This window comes from Ctenopharyngodon idella, chromosome 4 (genome assembly GCF_019924925.1).
Source record: "Ctenopharyngodon idella isolate HZGC_01 chromosome 4, HZGC01, whole genome shotgun sequence".
In the NCBI taxonomy this organism is placed as follows: Eukaryota; Metazoa; Chordata; class Actinopteri; order Cypriniformes; family Xenocyprididae; genus Ctenopharyngodon; species Ctenopharyngodon idella.
In genome coordinates this window covers 5,438,049-5,455,497 of record NC_067223.1, presented here as the reverse complement: position 1 = coordinate 5,455,497, position 17,449 = coordinate 5,438,049, and positions in this window count along the sequence as shown.

Genomic DNA, 17,449 nt, shown 5'->3' with positions numbered 1-17,449 from the left:
GTGCTGGGATCAAGGTTTACATGTTGCTTTTACTGTTGTTCACCCAAAAACATAAAATTCTGCAGTCATTTACTTTCTAGCATGTTGTTCCAACCTATATGACTTTCTTGCTTCTGCAAAACACTGAAGAAGAACATTTGAAAATTGTTTTTCAAGCATTTACATATAATAGGAATTGAAGATTTTATCAGATGTAGGAATTGAAGATGTATCAATGTAGCTTTTTATGCAGCAAACATAATTAAATTTAAAGGGTTAGTTCATCCAAAAATGAAAATTCTATCATTAATTACTCACCCTCATGTCGTTCCACACCCGTAAGACCTTCGTTCATCTTCGGAACACTAATTAAGATATTTTTGATGAAATCCAAGAGGTATATGACTCGTCCATTGATGGCAATTTAATACGGTGACCAGACTTCTCATGGTGGAATACGAGACGGGTGAGCAGAAATTTACAAACAATACGATTTTTTCAGTTTTTCAGATACAGTAGGTTTATTTACCATGTATACATTTATTTAACATCTTTTGTTGTTTGATTAACATTAATGACAGACAAATAATTAATTAGGCTACCGTCCCTTTAAGACCGAATTCATGGATGTACTGACACATATCCGATTTTCACCCACCTGTTTATGTCCACTTAAGCCACTGACTATATTTACATGAGATACTACACACGATGACATTTTGAAAAACTATCTGTGCATTTGACTATTCAGGCGCTGTCTATGAGTGAACTGGGATCGCGCAAGGAAAGAGAGAGCGAGAGAGCGCTTCTGGTGTGTGTCATTCAGCGTGATTACGCCTATCCCGCCTTCACTAACGGCAAGTTCTGTAACGAATTGTGATTGGATGGTACTTTTGTTCTTCGACGAATTGATTGGGCTGTTCTCGCATAACAGAACACTTCTACTACTTATTCTATGATTACCCAGTCATAAAGAAATTTTAGGAAAGATGAAATACGGGACAAAACATGATTTTTTTCTTAATAAGTCTGGACACTAGAAATGGAGCTGTAATACGGGACTGTCCCGAGAAAAATGGGACATCTGGTCACCCTACAATTTAACCACCTTTTTTTTTTTTTTTTTTTTTTTTGTGCACAAAAAGTATTCTTGTCGCTTCATAAAATTAAGGTTGAACCACTGTAGTCATGTTGACTATTTTAATGATGTCTTTAGTACCTTTTTGGACCTTGAAAGTGGTGATTATATTGCTGTCTATGGACGAGTCATACCTCTCGGATTTCATCAAAAATATCTTAATTTGTGTTCTGAAGATGAACCCAGGTCTTACGGGTGTGGAATGACATGAGGGTGAGTAATTAATGACAGAATTTTCATTTTTGGGTAAACTAACTCTTTAAGTTGTTGTTCACTGAAAATGTTGACATTCACCCTAGCTCCTTCATGAGAATTTATTAAATAAGTGATGCCTGGTTTATGGACAAATGATTCTCTTGAGTTGAATCTTCTCAATGAATAAGTTGATCTGGTTTGCTAAACTGGTCTGAATGGTTGATGACCTGGTTCTTGGGTTACTTAGTTATAATTTTTTGTGACTTAACAAGTCATACAGATATGGACCAGTTTTATATTTTTGTGAAAACCTTCAGCCATGATTCTTTGTAACTGCTTGTAAAACAGAAATAAGAATGTAAAGTCTTTTTATGCTTCATAGCTTCAGTCTCCATTTATTGTAATTGTGTGGAAATTGTCATTGTTTCCTCTTGTGTTCCATGGAGAAAAGAAAGTCATACTGTTGGGAATGACATGGAGATGAGTAAATGTTGACAGGTGTTTTTTCTTAGCAATAGTAAGTAAGCAGGAGCAGCATAGGCAGGTCCAGTTTGCCAAGGCCGAACTACATATTCATTATCCTATATTTGATTTATAGAGTTGTCATGACTTACCTATTCCTTTGAGCTTTATGCAGTGTTCAGTCATCCTGAAAGATATTCTTAAATTACAGGATAAAGGGACCAGACCTGCTTGTCTTTCTTCTCTCACTCCAGAGCATGTGTCTACAGGTCTGGAATAATAAATGCTGCATGGTTCAGACTCCAGCTAAACCTGCTTCTACTAGTCAGTTTCTTAGAGACAGAAAATATCCAAGGACAACAACATCAACAAAGAAGTTTGACACAACCCCTTCCCAATTTTTGTGTCAGAGCGCACTAACTGTAGGTTGAACTTATACCTAAAAGTTCAGTTCACTTTCTAGTCCCAACATGTTACACAAGATTGTGTCTGTAGGAAGCAAAGTAATTGGGACATGTGTCACAGCAACATGTGCTAATTGTTGGACAAATCTGTTTCTCATTACAGCTTTTTAAAACAAGGCCCAGCAGATCACAGCCAGACATCTGTAACACCCAGCATGGAGGTTTTTATTTGTCATAGATTCCAAACAGAGCTGTGATGAAAGACCTCAAGTAGACCATACCATTTAAAACCAAACCAGGTTCGGCTTCTTTCTAAACCCAAAAGAGAATTCACGGCAATGGGTTTAGATCAGGAACAAACGCCTCCAAATGACACTGATTATCTCATGGAGATTTCCACCAGCATGTATTGGATGCTGGTCCCCAGCATGGTGAGATTAATCAGCAAGTCATCCTTGGTCAACCAGCATCAGCAAAAATCCATTCAAGTTGACCAACTTTATATTTTGATGAGGAAAATCTTGACTCTGCTGGTCCACCAGCTAGACAAACAACAAACCAGGAGCATTATCCAGCCTGGAGCATTATAGAATGGCGCTTTTCCACTGCATGGTACGGTTCGGTACGGCTCACTTTTTGGTGCTTTTCCAATGCATGGGACGGCTCAGTACGGAATGGTATGGCTCGCTTAAATAGTACCACCTCGGTGGAGTTTGAAGCGTGCCGTACCGATACTAAATGTGACGTGTAAACACTGCAGATCACTGATTGGTCAGAGAGAATTGTCACTACCAGCGTCATTGGATTTGAAACACGAGACCCCAAACTCGCTAGATTTAAATAGTCAGTAACAGCCACCGCAGTATAATTTGTTCGCGAAACGACTTGCTTTAAATGACTGTTGCACGCAACTTGAAAAAAGAAATGGCTGTATCGTGGTCAGTAGACGAGGAGCAGATCTACGGCAATAGAGGTGGCGCAACTATACAATCAGTCTATAATCCCACCCGTTTTGAAGCGGTACTAAACTGCAGTGGAAAAGCAAACCGAAAGTAAAGCAAGCTGTGCTGTACCGAGCCACTAAATCATGGGTGCAAAACTCAGTTCCTGGAGGGCCACAGCCCTGCCAAGTTTACTTCCAGCCCTGCTCCAACAAACATACCTGTAGTTTTCAAATAAGCCTGAAGGGCTTAGCTCGATCAGGTGTGTTTAATTAGATTTGATGCTAAACTCGCACATGAACACCAAGTTTTCAGAACAGCACGTTAAAAGAAGTTCAACATTTAAAAAAATATCAAGAACCTTTTTTTTTTCATTCTACTGCCATGTTTCTTGCATTTTAAAACATAGAAACACGTTCTGTTCACAAGCAGCTGTGGTTAATGAGCAATACTAGAAAGATTTATGCATCTGGGATCAACTCAAAAGCACCTTTCTCTCAAATTCATCTTCCCTTCAAGTTGTCAATGCAAATAAGATAAACCTTATAAATAAGATAAACCTTGCACTTTATTTTCTAGAAGGGGGGGACAGACAAGGGGGATAAGGAAGTGTATGAAAGTAAGAATATGGTGGGAGCTGGGAGGATTTTAACAACCAAACACTCTCTTTTTCCCTTTTCAAGTGTCCAATCTAGATACTTTGGCAGACTGCATGATGTTTCTTCAGAATGAACTGAGTGTGGTTTGTTGCAAAAGAAACAGGATTCATTTCTCATTTTTGAAAAAATGAAATCTCCGCCTGATTCCTTCTGTATGTGTGACGTCATCCCTCCTGAAGATAAACAACATAATGTCTCAGGAACCATTGGTTGATTTATTTTTAGAGGGTGATTTATGTAACTGCAAAGCCTACAGTATACACACTTTGTTTTCACAGATGTGTGGTATCCACTTTCCCCACTACCCTTACATTTGTGCTTGACAGAGGTTTAACGGCAAGTCACTTTTCTTTCTCGTTCTAGGCAGACAAAACAATTATCTGTACCACAAATCTAGGAAAATCTTTGTATTATGGATTATTATTTTTGCATTATTTCAAATGATCTGTAAAGTATCTGTATTTTAAGATGACCACAAAAAAGATTATGGATTTAAAGGTGAAGTCTATTTTTTTCTCCACAATAAATGTCAGCAAATGGAATTGAAATTATACAAACAGGCTTTCCAAATACACCTCCCACTTCCATGCGTCCCCTGATTTGAGACGACAAGCACCACACCTTAAAAATGAGAACAGGTTGCAGTTGAGAGAATTCAAATAAGAGTTGTTAAATCTGACAATTGCCACTTGCTGTTGTGTTCTGAATCATGTTAACAAGCCAGACATTTACCACTTGATTTGGACAAACATGTAGTCCCACCCTAAACTTAAACCCATTGGTTGTACAAGTTGACGTGGACCGTTCAAACAAACAGGGCGATGTTTTGAAATTGTCACAGAGCCACAATCTTTATTTTTCAGCATGTTAAATTGGGACAAAAGAGAATATCAAAAATATCTTTAAAGATTTATTTTTTGCCATTTTTGTTAGGGGCCAAGCCCCTATTGTATCTGTTAGTTTTCTTCTTCTTATTATTCCTTCCCAATGGCAGCCCTATCAACAGAAAATGAGAAAATGATGAAATTTGGCACAATTGTAGAGATGCTCATGAATAGTGATTGGACCAAATTTGGAGTCTCTAGAACCAACTCTATAGCACCACCACCAGTTCAAAAATTCACTCTTCTAAAGGTTATAACATTTGAACCATTTGTCCTAGAAAAATTAAATTTATCTGATTCATCTCTTCATGCTGATGCTATTCAATATCATAAATTAAGTCTCCACCCATTACAGTAGCGGCCATTTTGAAAAGTACAGTATTCAGTTTTTTCGCTACTCCTCCTTCCAATTTTGTCCAAACTTTGATCAGATGATCTTTGGACCGAGCCGCACAGAAATGACTGAACAGATTTTTTGATCTACTGGTAAAAAAAAGTTATGATGTCACGAAGTTAAAGAGGTCGACCCAAAATTGGTTCAGAGGCTGTATCTCTGCCAAACTTTGAGCAATCGAAAAACAAAAATTGGTACGCTTGATCAGGACCATGATCTGAGGGTCCAAAGCAAATTTGGGAACAGCACCACCTACAGGTCATGAGATCTGAAAAATGGCTATTTTGGCCAATAACTTTTGAACAGTTTGTCAGAAGATCTTGGTGTCTGTGGATTCCTTGGGACATGCCGAATCCGAGGATATTGATTTTGTCAACATTGGATTAACCACGTGTCCGCCATTTTGAATTTTGTCATAAATTGCAATATCTTTTAAACAATTTGACATATATTCACAAAAATTGGTACGTATCTTCGTCAGAATGCCCTGAAGGTACCTGAGAAGTTTGAACACAGCGCCACCTAGTGTTCCACAGATATAACAATATTTGCAAAAACGCTTACAACTTTTGAAAACATTGTCCAAAATTTGTATGCTTTATGTCATTTTATTTCCTGGCTTATGCCGATTCCGACGATGTATCATATGTCATTTTCCTTAAATGTACCTGTCCGCCACATTGAAGTAAATGAAAAACAGTTTTTTCTCTACTCCTCCTACAAATTTTGTCCAAAATCAGCTCAGATGATCTTTGGAGCGAGCCACACAGAAATGACTGAACAGATTTGTGATATTCACTACCGTTCCAGAGATATTAATCTCTGAATGTGACCTTGCTTGTGTTTGTTTTCTTATGCTAGTTAGCTTAGCACAGTAATCGCTTAGCATGCTAACCAGTTTCCATTCTTTCTAATGTGGCTCTTCAGCTATCAGGTTAACCAAAATTTAACTGCCATTAACAAACTTTGCCCACTAATCTGGTTAACATGTTAAGGAACTTCTAATTCTTTCTCACACTGAAATCTCTGCTCAGCACACTTTTGAAAATGCATGACTGATTAGCTCAATGTGTTACACCACGGATCCTGGATGCTTCCTGTTGTGGGTTTGAAACTAAGTGTGACACGTGCCCAGACTGCATGAAGTACTGTGGCAGGAAAAGATGCAGAAGTTGAAGAATTGCGTTCTAAAAAAGTATCAAATCTGAAGCTATCAAATACAACATACAGTGAGTTTATGTTCAAATTCATTGTTCTTCTACTTCCCAAATGGTAGTCAATGAACCATAAGTAGGAAAATGATCAATTTTGGCACATTTGAAGTGATGATAATTAAGAGTAATTTGAGCAAATTTGGAGTATCTAGGACCAACTCTATAGCGCCACCACCAGTTCAAAAATTCACTCTTATAAAGGTTATAACTTTTGAACCCTTTGCCATAGAAAAATGAAATTTAGTACATCTGATTTGACTCTTCATGCTGATGCTATTCAACATCTTACATTAACATCTTACTAAGCTTCTGTACATTCTGAGTTCATTCTCACCCATAATTCTGAAATAGCTGTTTTTCATGTTCGTTCAGTTTCTGCTGTTTTTGCTCTTCCTGCTCCGTATTGCGCTACAGCATGATGAGCTGCAGAATGATCTAAAGTAAAGTTATTAAATATAACAGGCAGTGCATTTTTATAGTAATTCTTCATTTTGAGTTCATTTTCACATGAACTACTGAACTTCAGCAGTTGTGTGAATCTTCACCTGCCCAGTAGTGCAATGAGATGAGAAATAGACCTTGAATCCCAAGGTTGTGGGTTCAAATCCTGTGTGGGGTGACTTTATACAATTGTGTGTAATGAGTCATTTTGATTCCTTTATTATCCAAATAAGAATTGTACTAATCTTTATTCCTCTTGAATTAGACACAAGTTTTTTGTTCATTCTGTGTTCGTTCGCATCTGACCTTTTGTTCATTTTGTGTTCATTCTCACCCATACTTCTGAACCAGCTGTTTTTCATGTTCGTTTAATTTCTGCTGTTTTTGCTCTTCCTGCTCCACATTGCGCTACAGCATGATGAGCTGTTGAATGATCTAAACTAAAGTTATTAAATATAACATGCGGTGCATTTTTATAAAAATTCTTCAGTTTGAGTTCATTTTCACATGAACTAGTGAACTACAGCAAGTGGGTAAACACGTTTCTCCCCAGTGGTGCAAATGGAAGAGTGACAAACACATGACCCAGAGATTGTGGGTTTGAATCCCGTATGGGACAGCTTTGTACAATTGTGTGTAATGAGTCATTTTGATTCCTTTATTGTCAAAGTAAGCATTGTACTAATCTTTATTCCTCTTGGATCAGACGCATGTTTTTTCTTATTTTATTTTATTTTTTTATTCATTCTGTGTTCATTCTCATCTGACCTTCTGTTCATTTTGAGTTCATTCTCACCCATACTTATGAACTAGCTGTTTTTCAAGTTCATTCAGTTTCTTCAGTTTTTGCTCTTCCTGCTCCGCTTTGCGCTATAGCCCCTTCTGGGGCTTGGCCTCAAATTGCTGCTTGCAGCTATATTCTTTTATTGTGATAGGATAGTATGTAGACAGGAAGCAAAGTGGAAGAGATGGCATGAACAAGCCAGCCTCAGTTTGATAAAAATTAGTACAGTCCATGGGGGGAACAGAATTCGACGGCAGCTAACCACCACCCACGAGTCTGGACTTGAACTCAGGATTTTTTGTACACAACTGCACCAGAGGTCAGCACACTGTCCACAAGGCCATCAGGAAGTGTGAGACTGAGCCAGTTTCAGAAATAATATGTTGATGCAGTGACTTAAAAGATGCTGATTCTATTCTGAACAGAATTCGACGGCAAAAATTCAGCTGTCAGAATCCGTTCCCCCATCCAGCTGTCAGAATCCGTTCCCCCATGCCCATTATGAGAGATTTTGGATGTAGTGGCTTAAAAGATGTTGAATCTATTCTGTGTGTGGATGGAGTTTAACCAGAATCAGTGTAAAGGTTTATTTTTTGGCGTTTTTGCCTTTTATTGCGATGAGACAGTATGTAGACAGGAAGCAAAGTGGAAAAGAAAGAGGAGGATGGGATCAGATAAAGCACACAAGCCGGGACTTGAACTCGGGTTTTTCAAACCACTAGGGCACTATATGTCTGTTTGCTGCCCACTGGGCTATTGGCATGAACAAACCAGCCAGAGTTTGATAAATATTAGAACCTCATTTTGTACGATCCATGGGGGGAACAGAATTTGACGGCAAAAATCCAGCTGCCAGAATCCGTTCCCCCATCCAGCTGTCAAAATCCGTTCCCCCATGCCCATGATGAGAGATTTTGGATGTAGTGGCTTAAAAAAATGCTGATTCTATTCTGTGTGTGGATAAAGCTTAACCAGAATCAGTGTAAAGATTTATTTTTTGCCGTTTTTTCCTTTTATTGTGATAAGACAGTATGTAGGCAGGAAGCAAAGTGGAAAAGACAGAAGAGGATGAATCCAGGCAGAGCACACAAGCTGGGATTAGAACTCAGGTGTCTTAAAGCACTAGAGTATTATGTGTCAGTGGGCTGACCACTGGGCTATTGGCATGAACAAGCCAGCCTCAGTCTGACAAAAATGAGAACTTTATTTTGTACGATCCATGGGGGGAAACGGAATTCGACGGCAAAAATCCAGCTGTCAGAATCCGTTCCCCCATCCAGCTGTCGGAATCCGTTCCCCTATGCCCATGATGAGAAATTTTGGATGTAGTGCCTTAAAAAATGTTTGTTCTATTCTGTGTGTGGATGGAGCTTAAACAGAATCAGTGTAAAGATTTATTTTTTGGCGTTTTTGCCTTTTATTGTGATAAGACAGTATGTAGACAGGAAGCAAAGTGGAAAAGACAGAGGAGGATGGGACCAGGTAAAGTACACCAGCCAGGATTAGAACTCAGGTGTCTTAAAGCACTAGAGTATTACATGTCAATGTGCTGATCACTAGGCTATTGGCATGGACAAGCCAGCCTTAGTTTGATAAAAATTAGAACCTCATTTTGTACGATCCATGGGGGGAACAGAATTCGACGGCAAAAATTCAGCTGTCAGAATCCGTTCCCCCATGCCCATGATGAGAGATTTTGGATGTAGTGGCTTAAAAGATGCTGATTCTATTCTGTGTGTGGATGGAGCTTAACCAGCATCAGTATAAAGATTTATTTTTTGGCGTTTTTGCCTTTTATTGTGATAAGACAGTATGCAGGAAGCAAAGTGGAAGAGACAGAGGGGACGGGATCAGGAAAAGTGCACAAGCCGGGACTAGAACTCAGATGTCTTAAAGCACTAGGGCACTATATGTCAGTGTGCTGCCCACTAGGCTATTGGCTTGAACAAGCCAACCACAGTCTGACAAAAATTAGAACCTCATTTTGTACGATCCATGGGGGGAACAGAATATGATAGCAAAAATTCAGCTGTCAGAATCCGTTCCCCCATCCAGCTGTTAGAATCCGTTTCCCCATGCTCATGATGAGAGATTTTGGATTTAATGGATTAAAAGATGCTGATTCTATTCTAAGTGTGGATGGAGCTTAACCAGCATCAGTTTGTATTTAAATTTTATTAAGTTGTATTTAAATTCACACCTTCATAATGACATGGCAAAGTGGGATTGTTAAGACCACTTAAAGCAAAATTGAAGAACGAACTGGTGTAATGACATTTCAAATAAAATCAGGCCAAAAAGAAGTTCATTTGGAGTTAGTTCAGGAGTTCAAAATATATTGCAAAAGCAAACTTTCAACAAAAACAGTTCTATATAAATAAAGGTTTGAATTGCAGAGCTGGTGCAAACATTGCTATGATCAGATGCTTTCTTAACTGCTCTTTCCTTTACAGTAATGTTTTTTTGTTATTGCGAGAAAAGCGTTCAGCACATATTTATATATTCATCTAAACGCTGCCCCCAGCAGTGTAGGTGTCATGTTCCCTAACAATACCGCTGCTCAGGTATTTCATACTTCTTTTTACCCCTATGCAAGGAACGAAAAAGAACTTCACTGTAAGTATATTGGGGCCTTTATCATCCAGAAACGCTGATAATGACATAATTTCAATTTTCTCACCTTGCAGTATGCCTTACGACACCTCAAAAAGAGGAGCAGATCAAGGCGCCTGCTATCCAAATGTTATTTCCTGTGTTGTTTCTATTTTCAGCCTATGTTTATGATTTCTAAAGGAATTTCAATCATTTTAAGGTTCTGCTGTGGAAAAGCAAGTGGACCCACTTAGGCTCCAAATGGCTCACACCTGGCAAGGCCTCCCCATTCCCTCAATTTGTCTAGTTTAGGGGGCACAGGCGAGGGGCAAAGATTCAGGAGCACTTCTCTAACAAGAGCCCAACAGCCCTGGCACACGTTTTTAGGTTCACATAAGAGTCATTGCTGTCTGTAAATGAAGAAGAGTGACATCCTGTGAAGACATTTGCTGTCTACAATGAAGGTGCATGCATGCAAATACATGGACATGCTCGGGAACACAATGGCTGCAATCCTGCTTGAGGTAGTCTTTATCCCTGGTCTCATATCTTGGTTGAAACCCCTAAAGCTGGGGTGCACAGGAGACCTGGTTTGTTGATAGACTTAGCATGCTGATTTTGTTTACGCTTCTTTGTCTGTGCTTTCCCTCCTGATAGGATGCATACTTGTGGTGTGATGTATGTATGCAGGGAAAGAGGCAGGGGTTACTCATAAACATCTGTAGAGCAGCTTTTCGGTGTTGGAGCATGTCTGTGTCTATGTCTTAGCTTGTGAGACTGTTATAACAGTGATGTGGCGCCAGTGTTATGGTTTCCCCATATATTAAAATATAATTGAATGACTCATCCATAGCACAGACAGTAAAGTACCACTCTAAATTTTATAGACTTGAACAAATACACTTTTATTGGATAACATTTGTACCTACAGACAAGATCCAGTGACAAGTCAGGATGTGTTTGAAGATGTCTTTGAGCATTGATTCCTTGTTGATGCCTCAATGCTGGAAGCATTTGCAGGGGTGATCTAAGAAGTGGTTTATATAAGCATATAGTGTTGTGATTGGTCTGATTCAATGAAAATGCTTCTCCTAAACTTTTGTTTAGACCGTGACTAGGAATTACTTTCTAACTAAAGTGTCATGCAGGAATGTGCACATGTATTTTGTTCTGCTACAAATCAAGCACTGAGACTTGGGGGTTATGAATGAATGTTTAAAATGACCATATACCTGATCAGAGGATTTCATTAGTAAATGGTCAGGCTATAATGGTCTTTTTAACAATTTAAAATGTAGACCATTTAGATTTTAAACAAAATACACTTGAACTCACAACAAAAGCCTGAGAAAACATTGCTTCATAGTCATTATTTGGTTTAGGGTTAGTTATATGTAATGCATAATTTATTGTTATTACTAAGTACATGTTACGTGTAACAAGAACACTGTAAAATAAAGTGGTACAGAAAATTTAATTCTAAAATACTTTTAATTAGCATTATGTTGTTTGAAACTGTATTTTTTGGGTGAAGTATATCTTTAAGTTAACAGGGTTTTGTAGCAGTCAAACAAGATGCTATTATGGAAATCCTGTAGTGACGCAGAGTTAAAGGCTAAAGGTTAAAGAATTTTATTACTTGACTGAAATATTGTGCTAAATATTATCAGCTTTAAATATGTGCATACCCTGCTTTTAATGTTATGCTTGTGGGAGAGCTGAAAGCGCAAAGAGGTACTATTGCATGATCTTGTTAGTGATCAATGTGGGAACGCAGCATGTGTTGGTAATGCCTTAACTTGGAGCACCTGCAGCCTCCAATGTTCAGTTCTATAATTGTCAAAAAAAATCTGGAAAACCTAGAAAAAGGCTGAGACTGAAACATATGAGAGAGAAATGGAAGTGAGAAAGGGTTGGGGGTATGATTAGAGGCTTATTCTTTTGTCACCCTGTTCCTGAGATTCAGTATTCCTCTGGATGAGTAAAACTGAAACATCTGAGTTCTTTTTGCTGATAATAAACATCAAAGGTTTGGCAGAGTTTGCCAGTCTGACTATTTAAGTGAAAGAGATGGAGAACTGCCAGAGGGAACACAAAAGGAACATTAATCATTTATGAATGCATTGCATTAGATAACAAAATATCAACTTACATAATTTCATTAATAAAAAAGGTAACACTAACACACTTTTTAAACTTCATAAAGCAATAGATACATGAGATGAACAATTGCTGTGGTTATTCTGCTACACTTGCGTGTCCACAAAAAGAGAGTTTTAAAATATAATGGGCGTTAAAGACACTGTAATGGGGGAAGAATGGCCATATAATTTTTGCATATTCTCTCCTTGCCCTTACCACAATTCTGCAAAGCTTTAAACCACAGTTCTCTCCATAGCAAATCTATAAAATTGGTTTTATAGTTTCTTTTACCCTATCTTTTGAAAGCTCTGTGGTTTTTCCGTTTAAAAGTGAGATATTGGCACAAATATGTCGACTGAATTTAACTGTGAACATGGCTGTGAACAACTCTTAAAAACCAACCCTTGCCACTTGACAAAAATGCTGAAAAGGCTTTACAAACTCAATGCAATTAATTTTTAATAAAAAAACTTATTAATTAACAATTAAGTGCTTTGAGTTTCACCTTCGCCCACAAAGTGTATTAATCTAGAAAATCAGTGACTATTATTTATAAACTGATGTATGTGGAATGTGAGAGTCCAAGTTCCCAAGCAGATTCAAGCTGGATTTGTTCCAGAATGGTTAACTTATCGGGCTGTGTGTTTATGATAAAGAACCTCCCTCAGCATCTGGTTTCATTTGACCAACACCATTTGACCTTAAATAGATGACCCATTGCTGTATACTGTGGTTTTCTTTGTTACAGCTGTCTGTCTGTCTTTCTGCCTATCACTGTTTTCATGAGTTCAATTTGATAGTAAACAATTCTCCAGCCCAGTTATCTCCGCAAGCAATTATTTTACAAAGATGACTGACAATTTACAACTGAAAGGTTTATAAACATTAACATTGGTTTTCTGAGATTAATGAATGATTCCAGAATTGTAAACAGTTAAAAACTTAGGGAGAGAGGGAAAAAGTAATACAAGATTATTTGAAAAATGGGAAGCATTTGTGAAATCAAAACCAATTAGATCCTCATATCCTTTAAAAGCCCAGCTGCTGAAACCCTATCAAAGATTGTCAAACAAAGCAGTTCTGTACAACCCGCACTGTGAACTCTAACAGAGCTTGATGAAGGTGATGGGTCAGATTCTCTTTTTTAAAGGGGACCTATTATGCCCCTTTTCACAAGATGTAATATAAGTCTCTGGTGTCCCCAGAATGTGTCTGTGAAGTTTCAGCTCAAAATACCCCACAGATCATTTATTATAGCTTGTCAAATTTCCCCTATTTAGGTGTGCTCCTGGCCAGCTTTCCAGAAGAGGGTGGAGCTTTAACAGTTCACGCTTTGGTTGCTCAACAACAACAAAGCTGGAGAATTTCACGCAGCCAAAATGATGATTGTCAGTAACGGTGTTCAGCCTTACAAAGCTTGTTACTAAGCTTGTTGTAATCCCATACCAGCCATTTGTTGTAGTCCTTAAAAAGCGATTTCCGTGAAAGAAATTATCTCTCTTTGCATTGAACTTTGAGCGTCGTGACTTTGCAGATGTTGTTTATACTCAAACAGCAACATTACACACTAACTAAAGTTAAAAAAGTGAAATCATAATCAACCACCCCTTTAAAAAATAAATAGGCTACAAATGCACTTGTTCACAATGCATTAGAAGATGCACTCACATAGTTACATTCAATTTTATTTTTTACACAGCAAGTAACATGAATAAGTCAACATTCTCAATGTTTCCAGTGTAGAGAACAAAATCAACCCACTATGTCTCAGTGTATGCATTGCAACAATGACTATGAAAACAGCAACGCAATAAACACCAGTCATAATATAACAGCGCACTCGCAAAACTTAGTCAAAACATGCCAAAAGGGCAAAAGAGTGCAGTGTCCTTGCTTCGGGTCCAAAAAGTTAGCCAAACCAAAGATGAACGGATTTGTTGTCCTAATACCCATCTCCTCCCGTTGTGATTTCCTCTTTTGCCCCCCTTCGCTCATCACAGCGCCAATTCCTGCAGGACGGCTTCTAGTCTGAGCCTCATTTCTCTCTTTCCCTTGTGTCTCATCTCTGGCTCATTTTACAAGCAGTGCTTCTGGAGTTGCAACATCTCATCAAAAAACATCTTCATAGCAGTTTTCTAGGTTGTTTGTTTGGAGATGTCTGCAAGGACAAGTGTACTCTTATTATGGAGTGTTGGACATTCAACACTTGTTTCTTGGAAGAAAGGGTCAAAGATTATCCTCGCTTGTCCTTTGAAGTATCAAATTTGTCCCTTTAACAACAGGATACCCAAGCATTCTTTTCCTGTTGTTCCACACAACTCAGGCACAAGATATATAAATGCAGTCATTAAATAATGTAGTTTTTTAATGACTTACACCATGAGCTTTCACCCAGCAGTTCTTGCATGTTTCCCACTAAACAGAAACAGGGTAGTTCCTGGGAGATTGACTGAAGGGAGTTTTCTGCTGTCTTTCATTACAGTCGCTGGACTGAATGTAGCTGACGTTTTAAATTTTTGCTTAGTAGATAAGAATAATTTCACCATAGACTCGCTCCTCAGCAACGAAATGAAAAATGGCTGTTGTAATCCTGATTTACCACCTGTTAACCACACATTAAAGAGTTTTTCAGGTCAGTAAAGCTGTGAAATCTCAGTCAAACAATGAGTAGTAAAAAAGCATAGTACCAAAAATCGATTTGGCATTTGGTTCAGTTTTACCATGCAGCTGAGTGTATCTGAGAGAGGTTTCAACAGAGTGTGGGAATAATGTGAAACACGGCAGTACGGTTTGGCTTGTTCCCAATGTTTCCTTGTGTTCTGTGTCTGCAGGTGGCTCAACAGGAGACGAGAAGAAGGAAACGAGCCAGGAACTGTTATAAAGAATTGAGTGGGCTAAAAGATGAGAAACACACACACATATGTATATATATACAGGGCCTTTTACATGCAACTTTTACATTAATGTGACAGTCAAAATGTCTAGATGTCTGTTTGGAAGAACTAATCTATCAGCTCTAAATATCTGAACTGAATATGATTTATACAGTATTGCAGCTGTTAATCTCGTAACATTGCTTCCTCTTGAGCCTCCTTTGCACCTCCACGCAAGTATTGGCTCTTCTTTTTGATAGGGCTTGCGCACCTACAGGACTTCAGCCAGCAAACCAGATGGTGCACCCTCAGTCTTTTCTGCTCTCCTTGAATGACTGTTTCTGCAATTCTGGGGTAAGAGGGGGAAACTCCACTCTCTGAACCTTTTCCCACAGCTCTTCTCCCACAGATGTCTGACCTTTGGGTCGAAGTTGGAGATTTTGAGTGGACAGAAAGCCTTATGCAACATCTGCACAAATGATTTCACCTGACAAAGCATACTGACTCTTTCCAAATCTCAGCACAATGACCCAACACGGCTTCAACGGGATGGCTGATCGACCTGGAAAAGATATCAGGGGAAGTTCTACATCGCAGATGTGCAGAACCAGCCTGCTTAACACAGTGACATTAATGGCCTATTTTTACTAGGAATGGGTTTTATTTTCATGCTTAATTGGGCTTTAAAAACAGCATCTTGGAGTTTGTGCCCTTATTTGGGGTGAAAAAAGGCAGTTTTAATATGGCTGTGTTGGTTAACTCTGTCCTTTAGACATTATATTCCCAAATACGGTGCCTTTCCCCCCCCCCAGTGTGGCATCAGAAACCCTAAACAAAAGATCATTCAGCATTCTGCACTTGTGTAATACTTTATGGAAGATATAGACATTGTAGACATTTAGTTTCTGCACTACTTTTTCCCTTCTGACTGTTTTTCTACAAGGTTTTACACAGTTTTTAAGTCATATATTATCTGACATTGTCTCTACACGTCTCCTGTGTCTACCGGGTGTCAGCTTTCACATCGTACAGAATGTCCCTCCGGGCTCCATGTCTCACCAGAGTTATAATTTTGGTTTAAGGATAATCACAGAGTATTCTTCAAGTTGCGCAAAGCTTTCATGAAAGTTTTTCCATCCAGTTCAGTTGCTCAAAACCTTAAAAGCAGAATTGTGTGCTTCAAGAAATTTAGTTGTGGTATTAAAATGCGAGTCTTCAGAGATTCACATGTATAATCGGAGGACAAAATCTTGACTGTAGTCTTGTGGAATATCTGAATATTCAGATGAGTGGCATTTATAGATGTTTGCACAGTTGTACTTGTGAGTGAACTAAATTATAAACCAGAGCTGCCGCCACATCTGAGATGACTCCTAGAGCAATATGTTTGTCTGTTTGGATTCAGTATATATTTTACAGATGTCTGTTTGATGCAGTATTCTCATTTTCTTGTGCTAAAAGGAAAAATCCAACAGGAAGTGGCCGCTTTAGATGACTGCGGCTGGGATGGGAGCTTCTCCTTGGTGGAATAGCATGCAGTGCTGTGGTTTGAGAACTTTCTCTTCATAGATCTATGTCAATTTTAGGCTGCTGCTTTTTTCTTTTTCTCCGAAGGGTTCCGGTCTACGGTCTCTGGCAGACAGACGCTGGTAATTACTTCCATCTTTCGCCACAGAGGCAATGTCCAGTGCAGAGCAAATATCCTATATATCCACCCACTCGCACTAAACTTCTCTGCCTCCAAGGAGATTGTTCTTCAAATTCATGTTTTAGATTCTAATCTCTCATCTTCCTGTCTTTTTCTATCCAGACTCCCTGGTGGCTTCATGCAGACAGAGACCTTTTTCACTCATTGTCCACCACTTCCCAAAGTGTTTCATTATAGGTGATATTTCAGCCCTGCAGCATGAGAAATACAAATCAAAGTCTACAATTAAATTAATTACCTGCAGTATGACATCACTAATAAGCTCTTTTGACAGGCTCATGATTACATAATGTCATGGGTTTTAAAGTGTGAATGGCCTCCTCTAAAGCATAGTATTGAGCAACAGACTTCTGGATACAAAAATGGAGATCCAACGCCCCCTCCTGGAAGGGTTCAGCAGGAACCAGAATATGATTAAGGGACTGGCACAGACAGGAAGAATGGTAACTTCATAGTCTTCCAAGCCGGCATTTCTAATTTTGTTGTGAAGAGAAGAGAAGACTAAACTTTGTCACTAATACAAATCAAACAAACATAGTTGTAACTCAGGCACTTCTATGAAAGTGAATGAATAGCATATTTTAAAAAAAACAAACAAACCCTGAAACTAGCTTTTGTTATAAAATATGTTATTTTTAA